The sequence below is a fragment of the Lathyrus oleraceus genome, chromosome 1, assembly GCF_024323335.1.
Source record: "Lathyrus oleraceus cultivar Zhongwan6 chromosome 1, CAAS_Psat_ZW6_1.0, whole genome shotgun sequence".
In the NCBI taxonomy this organism is placed as follows: domain Eukaryota; kingdom Viridiplantae; phylum Streptophyta; class Magnoliopsida; order Fabales; family Fabaceae; genus Lathyrus; species Lathyrus oleraceus.
The window spans coordinates 311,461,034-311,470,121 of NC_066579.1; the positions used below are offsets into that span (position 1 = coordinate 311,461,034).

The following is a 9,088-nucleotide window of genomic DNA, read 5'->3' on the forward strand; positions in this document are numbered from 1 at the left end:
CACTTGAACAAATATTATTACACTCATTTGTTCTTTAAATACTTTGTTATCATCAAAACCTAAGGGATATGGGATAAACCAATTTTGTTCCAACAATTCCCCCCCCCCCCCCCCCCCCCCCCCCCCCTTTTATGATGACAAACATAAGTATTTGAGAATAATGGTTGTTAATTTAATTAACAAGTTGACTTCAGGATCTGAGGTTTGTAAGCTCCCACTGAGTCTAATAGTCCACAGGGTGGAGTTTATAAGCTCCCCCTAAGTCTATCCAGGTTAATTAATTTAAAAATTTAAAGCATAATAATAATTCTTCAGAATTTAAGCAAGAATGATAACTATCGAATTTCATATTCTTAAATACTTTTATATTTACTCCCTCTGTTGTCATCAACAAAAACGAATAAAGAAATTAGAAAAGATACTAAAGAAAAATATTTCATTCAACCAATGAAGAGAGTCAGATTTTGAGAAAACATGTTCAAAATAATTGAAAAGACAAAATAAAATGGTTTTCTAAATCCTACAGTCTAAGGTTTTTCCATCATAAGCTCCAGGATAGCCTTGAGATCATAACCCACATCATTTTGTCTTGCAATCACGCTCTTCAACTGAACATCCATCTCTTCTTGTTTAGCAGCCATAGAAGTCAACTTCTCCTCCAAGTGGTCAAGCTTCTTATTAGAAGAAACTACAGACTCAGATGAGAAAGACTTTAGATTCTACATAACTGTGTTCACAGAGTTTCTAAGAGAGTCCCATTTAGCTGTATATGCTATGGGATCAGATGTAAAGAGCCTCTCCGCAACTAAATTATGAAATCTATCAAAAATGACATTTTTAAACTCTTCCATTTGGTATTTTATATGAGGTGGAAGGTTTAAGTTTAGTGTGGAAGGGCTTTGTAGAACTACTGTATCAAATTCTGACACAACATTTGCTTCCCTAGAAGGTGGGAGATAATGGTCATATGGTTCTGATAGATGGTCAAGGTGTGATTCTGGTACAATTTGGTCATTTACGGAATCCAGTGGAGGTTGGTTTTGAGTCACTTGTTCAAAATCATTAAATAATATCAACAACAAAATAACTTTAATGCCATTAACAAATTTTAGACAAAAATAACTAACATTAATCACAAACTATGAAGAAGAACCCATAAAACCATAACTCAATCATTGAAGAGCATTCAAAACTTCACATTCAAATATAAAAAATTCAAAACATTACAAATCCATTAAAAAATTAGTAACAACACCAACATCAAAAACCAATAACATCAAACTAATTTTTTTTAAACTAGTAACTATATAAATTCTAAATCCAACAACAACTCCAACCTAAAAAATTCAACAAGGCAACAACAATCCCCACCTAAAAAATTCAATATATCTGACCCCTAAAAAACCATATGGACTCAAATGGTTATTTCACTAGATTAAAAAAAAAACAAGAAAAAGGGAAACAAACCAAACAAAACAAGATAAACATTCAAGAATCCAAAAATTCAGGAAAGGAATCAAAATCACCATTATAATGAATAACAAGAATCAAATGAAACAACCCATTTTTGTTGGGAAAGGATGAAACTTGATCAAATATTGTTATATTATTACTCTCTCTCTCTCTCTCTCACTCACACACACACACACACACACGCACGCACGCACGCACACACATATCATATAATTCACTTATTCTTTCATATCTATGAATCTATGTTCTTCTTATTTTCTCTCTTTTCACCCATCATCATTCTTTTCTTTCAGCTATGTCTCACATTGCGTTTAGATTACTAGGTTTAGGTTTTCATTTAGGTTGTAATTGTAGGATATTTGAGAATGACAAACATGATTTAGGTTTAGTTTATGGGTTTATTGGTTCTCTAGGATCTATGGCTTTAGGTTAACTGTTTTCCAGAAAACAAATACTCATATTTTTCAGGGTTGGTGATTTTGGACTACGAAAGAAAAAACCAAAACCAAAAATCAAAAATCAAATTAATTTTATTTTAAAATCTGATTAATTATGACGATATATGTGTTGGATTCTAAATTCTACTTATTGATGATGATTTTCTTCTTAAATTTAAAATATAATTAGAATCAAGGTGGAGATTTTGCGTTTTAAGGATTTGATTCAAAATAATAAGAATTATTGAGTTTTTATAATTTTAAAAATGTTTAATTATTTTGTCATTTTTTAAAGATTATTTTATAATATACATAATTTTTTTACAATTAATGACAGCTACACTCTGTAATCATTTTTATAAATATCATAATTTATTTATTTACTATTATTAAAATAAGAAATAATATTTTATAATATGTATTTTTTGTTTTTTAAATATAATAATTTATATTATTATCATAATAAATGACATATATTTAAATTTGATCAATGTAACAATGACACGTCATCACTATATGTACCATGTCATTAAAAATTGATCTCAAGTTCGTAGGGGGACTAAAATGCTAAAAAAAAACTTTAAACATGGACTAAAAATCAGGGTTTTAAAATAAGGGGATCAAAATCGGAAGAAGAAAAAATAGGGGGACCAAAGTTGCAATTAAGTCTAAAAGATTTATAATACCTTTTTTTCTCACATGTGCCTAGCAGCATGATCTAGATACAAAGGAAGCAATGAATGGTCTGAGGGGCCTCCTGAGAAACCCTCTGGGACATCTAGGATAGAAGGGGCTTCTAGGGCAGTAGGGGACACATGAATTTTAGAAGACAATGCTGGATACACATGAACCCGTGAAGACAATCCCCTCACCAATAAAAGAAGTATTTCCAACTGTAGGTCGTGGGGGTCTAACTTTCTCCTTACAAACTAAATCATGTTGGGACACGCTTTCATGTCTTAATCTTTCCTGGTTGTCAAATATTTTTCTACAATCAAACAAACACAACAAAAAGATGTCATAACATGAAAACATAATTAAGTCAAACTAAAGAATATAACACAATAGAGAGATGTCATAACATGAAATCAGAAACAAGTCAATCAAAGAATATAACATAGTAGAGAGATATTATAACATGAAATCAGATAATAGGCTAATTTGCACTTCAATTTATGGAATAAGGGTCAGGATTGTACAATCTAGATTACACTAAGACAGACTTGCAAACCAGAGAACATAGCATGCAGACCATAGTGCTCAAAAACTCAATTCAAGGTAGTTCAAGGAAAAAACAAATGACATATCTATTGCATTTAAGTATACAGTGTCATACCTATGAATTAGATGATGAATTCATGTGAAATCAAAAAAGGAAAGAAAATGAGCAATTGATGACAGTCTGTCGTTGCATGAATTCGGTCGAGGAAACAAATCAAAACAAGTTAAAGAGGAGAAAATTTGAAGAAGAAATACCAAAGAGTAAGGAAAATTAACTAAGTGTGAAGAAATTGAACTTGGTGAAAAATCAGGTGAAAAGAGAGTAAAGGCGTGCAACCACTGGAATAATCATGTGCAACATCGCATGCGCGATAGGGACATAAAAGCTGCATTGCGCGCGTGATACAAGTCATCACGCGCGAGATAACTCCTTTTTCTGCACTTTTCTGACGCGTTATAGTCCATTCTGAAGACTATTAAAGGGGACTTTCTGCACTTTCTCAAGGGTTACAAAATTCTACAGCAAAAGTATGAGTTTACGGCACCATAAGTGATTTTTTAGAGCATTTGAAGTCATTAGAGGTTAATCCTTCAAGGGATCTCTTATGTAAACCTTCTTCATTGACTTTGGTATTGTAATTTGAATTATGAGTAGCTAATTCTCTATAGGTTAAGTTGTGTTATGATGAACCTATTTTGACATTGTTGGGGCATATGTTTGATTTGATATTGCATGAGTAATTTAATCTATAAATCTATTCAATTGCGCTTTGTTCTTAATGCTTTTTATGTGAGATACTCTTTTAATGTGATTTTGGACACATAGGGAATACTGACCATTAGTCTATATGTTGGACTCATGGCAATTGTTGTGCTTACGCTGGTTGAATAGGGATAAGATACCCTGAGTAGTGGCTTAAGAATTAACGCTCTGTTGCATTGTCTAATCTTGCTTACGTTGGTGGACTAGGGATAGAAAACTCTGAGTAGTGATTAATGAGCTATATCTCAAGGGCTTGGTTATAACAGTTTTGTTAATTCACCATGGGATTATATTGACAATATCATTCATGTAATGCATCGAACATCAACAATAGATAAATAAGGGATTTTATATACAACCTGACTGTTTTATTCTTATTGTCACACAACTTTATTTTTCTTTCGCATTCAAACTCGACCCCCCCACCAACTTACTATTTTCCACGCATTGCACAAATTTGTCTTGTTAAAATAGCAGTCCTTGTAGATTCGATCTTATTTTATTATTGCGACATTATCGGTACACTTGCAGAGAAGTCATCAACAATTTACTAATGCAATTGATATGAACTTCAAATTAGTGTAATATAGTGGAATAAAGACGTGATAAGCTTCAATGCAATGGATATAAGCAATGAGAAAGCTTGAAAATGATGAACTAAGCTTTATAAATGCAAATGAGGACCTAACTCTTTATTTATTTGTTTTTGCTATTTTGCATAAATGAAAATGGGACAAGAGAGGAAAATGCGTGAATTTACTTAAACAAAGACAGTTTGGATTCCAATCTCCAAATTAATTTAAAAATGTGTGGTTTTGAGATTTGTCATAGATGTGATGCGTTAGATGCATTGGAATTTATTCTCTATAATGTATTATATAGATTCCAATCTCCAGAGTTTTTTAATATTTAATTTTGGCATGTTGTATATTAAGTATATCCGAATTTTAAAATCTAAATTTAAGAGTTAATTTTTCAAAGACTTAAACATAGATTGTATTATTAAAAAATTATGATGAATAGTTAAGTAGTCCAATGGTGAATATAATAGGGAAAATAACGGTTCAATCATTGACAACTGAAATCGAAAGAGGGGTGGAACAATTTGATATCTGAACTCACATCCAAATCAGTCCCCCTTCCCCTCATCACTCCAATCCAGTAAAAACATTCCCCAATTTCTACAACCCCATTCCCCATTCCCAAAACCCTAAAATCACCGAAACCAAATCCCACACAATGAGTTTTCGTAACGCCAGCGCAATACTCACAAGAGCCAACAGAATAAAATCAAAGCTCCAATCATCCCTCGAAGCCACCGTTCTGGACGTAGACGACGTGTCGTATCAGCACGCCGGTCACGCCGCAATGAAAGACACTTCCGATAAAGAAACTCATTTCAACTTGAAAATCGTTTCTCCCAAATTCGAAGGTCAGAGTCTCGTTAAACGACACCGTATGGTTTATGATCTTCTCTCCGATGAGCTTCAATCTGGACTTCATGCGCTTTCCATTGTCGCCAAGACGCCGAATGAAGTAACGGCTTCTGCGAAATGATACGGTGCGTTTTGACAACCTTTTCAAGTTTTGATTTTTTTTTTATTGTTGTTGAATAATCATGTTGAGTCACTGTAGTATCTGTTTTCCAACGTTCCTTATGATTATTAGAGTAAATTGACACTGTCTTGCATATTAAAGGACCCAAATAGCTATTTACTCTAATTATTATGATAAATGAAAAAAATTGGTAATTTATTATTTATGTAGTTGTTTGTTGTATGATGATAGATTTTGTTCAATTATTGGTTGTGCATACATTACATAGAAATACAATATAAGGGCGTGTTTGGATTGATTTATTTGTGCTTATCTACGGACATGAGATTTATGACACTGCATTTTTCGGAGTGTATTTTTATAAGTTCTCCAAGATTACTTAGGTAAACAACTTATAACATATACTCTCTTTGATCCAATTTATAAGAAAAAGTTTGTTTTTTAGACAAAATATAGGACCACATGTAGCATATAAATATGTAGAATATAAATAGCTTATGCAGACTTATTTATAAGTGCTTATTTCAATAAACATGTATGCTATAAGCTGCAAATAAGTTTTTTATCCAAACACAAGGTAGTTTGTCAGACTTTCAAGATAGGATCGAGGAGAGTCATAGTTTAGACTCCAATTTGAAGTTTTGGTCTTTGAGTTTAAATTAGATACATTGTTAGTGTAATCCATCATTCTAACACGTCCTCTTGTAAATTGATCTTAAAATCAATGAAAAATCAATGATATGAAGTGGCAAAATAAAGGGCTTTCATTGGATGCTAGTATAAAACTTATTTACACTGACGGTGTATTGCCTCTAAATCTCTTGCTCTTTTATTTACTTAGCATGATTTATGATTTTGTTCAATTGTTGGTTGAGCATACATTGCAGTTCTTTATTTACCTATTGTTGTTTTATTTATGTTTACCTAATGTTGGGATCAAATTGAATGTTTGCTCTTTGAGTTTAAATTAGATACATTGTTGGTGTAAACCAACTTTACACATGCGTCCATTTGAAAATCCATCATTCTAGCATGTCATATTCTTGTAAATTGATCTTAAAATCAATGATATGAAGTGGCAAAATAAAAGACTTTCATTTGATGTCAGTGTATTGCCTCTAAATCTCTTGCTCTTTTATTTACTTAGCATGATTTATGATTTTGTTCAATTATTGGTTGTCCATAAATTGCAGTTCTTTAAGTACGTATTGTTTTTTTTTATTGTTTATGTTGATGACTATTTGACGAGATCCTTATCATTTTGAATTTGTTCAGTTGCTGGATGTGCATACATTTTACATATCTATTTTCTATTGCAGTATTTTTGGTGATTTATCGACTAGTTCCTTGATATTTTGAGTTTTGACAGTGGATTAGTCGAGATTCTTACATGAATACATTGATGATGATGTTAAACTGCTTTTTTCCTCTAAAAAGATGTTCTCACATCTGTAGGTCTAAGTTTAACTTTTCTCATTAGTTTTAAGCTTTGGTAAATAAGAGGAGCTTCTCCTATTGATCTGCCTTTAACATTTTTCAGTTGGAATGTCTGGCTTTATCCAAACAGAACGAGTTTCTTTTCATGGACTAGGGATAATGTTTAGTTTTTGGCTTTTGCTTTTAGTTTTAATGTTTTGGATGAGATTCCACTTTATTTAGATTGTAGAATGCCATGTGTGCTGTTCGTATTGAGTCTGGACTAAAGCTCCAATGATGAATTAATCAGATGCCACAAAACTTCTACTTCTATCGTTCCAATTTCTGAATTTCAATTAGTTTTTCCTGTTATATGTTGAAGAAGATTGTTCTGAGGAGCTTCTGTCAGACTTCTTGATATCTTGTCGCCACTCTGGTGTGGAGTTATTACCCTTAATTAACAATATCTCTCACATGCAAGTATAAATAGGACAAAACTTAAAGAAAGTTATTTGAACATTGTTTTTACTATTCGTAGCTTAATGGTTGCTCTTCTTTTTTCTTTTTTAAATCAGGTATTGTAATGACTAGTCAAAGTGATTTATTTTGGACTAGTATTGTATGAAGGACATTGAAGTATGAAAGCATGCCATGGAAAGACAATTTTACCCATAGATAAATGGTGTACCAAAGGGAATTTCTAATTTATTGTTTAAAATTTTAGAGTAAGTGAATAAATGAAAAGGAAGAGAATAATTGTAGTAAATTAAGTTTCATTTTTAGTTTGTGTTTTGCTTGAACCAATTTTTCTCTCAAATTTTATAAATCATGCTTACACCTAATCATGTTTGCACCTAATCAAAATGTAATTTATTTATTCCCAATCAAAATATGATTTGTGATTGAAATTATTTTTAGACACAAGTTCAAATGCAATGTTACCAATTAGGTCCTCATAGTATTGAAATTTTAGAAAACACAATATTTTTTTATGAGCTTGATCTCAAATAAGATATAACCCAAATAAGTTCAATTGCAATGTTACCAATTAGGTCCTCATAGTATTAAAATTTTAGAAAACACTATTTTTTGATGAGCTTGATCTTAGAGATTTTATCCTTTATCCTGTCAGCTGCAATTACATTTATGTCATTAAAAAAATTTGGTCTTTCAAAAGTATATACAATTATCGGTTTTTTTTTAAGTATCAAATTTTTTGTCTTTTTTTTTAGTTTGGATGAAAAAATACTGGATTTTTAATTTTAAAAATCAGATATTTTGCAAAATTATGGACATTTTAAATATTGTCTACAAAATTGTTGAAGAAATATCTAATATTTGAAAAATCTGTTGGATACATATCAGAAATTTGAAAAATCCGCTGCAGTTATACGAGATATTTTGAAAAACTCGGTTAACTATAAGACTATTAGATATTTTGAAAAATTCCGTATAAATCAATTTTTTTTAAAATTTGAAAAATCCGATAGGCAGCAGAGAGATTTAGAAAAAAAACAACTTTTTTGTGAAATTTTTCACAAACTATATCCGCTAATATATATATATATATATATATATATATATATATATATATATATATATATATATATATATATATATATATATATATATATATATATATATATAATATATATATATATATATATATATATATATATATATATATATATATATATATAGAATGTAAAAAGTGCTACAATATCAATACAAAACAAATTATGTTGACTTCATAACTTCTTATTTCTAGTGTTTAATATTTTCTCGCATATGTTGATTCTCATACGCTCGCACCTTCATTACAGTTTTGTTTTCATCGGTCTGTCGTTGGAGGTAAAAGACAATTGGATTTCAACTTCACCTTAACCCAAAGACTATTGTCAACAAAATCAACTTCAATAATTTTGCGTCTACTTGAAGCTATGCATGGAGCGCTATCCCTAATGGAAAAAATATGATGTTAAGGTTTCTCGACAACGAGACCAATATAACATTGTATTTATAAAGCAATATGGTAACCCATATTAGGAATCATCATCCACTTCTCACGACCTTGCACACCCAAGTTGGCTACTCGCAACGTACTTCTAACTTCTTGTATTGTGTCATATAACAACTTGGAATACAACTGACGGTGTTCATAAACTTCATCATCTAACTGCGTCTGAACCATAGGCCATGACTCTTCGCCTCATCCAAGTAA

General features: G+C 31.1%; 1 long non-coding RNA gene across 1 annotated transcript; it reads left to right on the forward strand.

Moving 5' to 3' along the window:
- Positions 1-4,903: 4,903 nt before the first annotated feature.
- LOC127132673 (uncharacterized) lies at positions 4,904-7,671 on the forward strand. Its single transcript, XR_007806793.1, has 2 exons — positions 4,904-5,455; positions 7,443-7,671. It is a non-coding gene; the product is annotated as an uncharacterized LOC127132673 (long non-coding RNA).
- Positions 7,672-9,088: the final 1,417 nt, after the last annotated feature.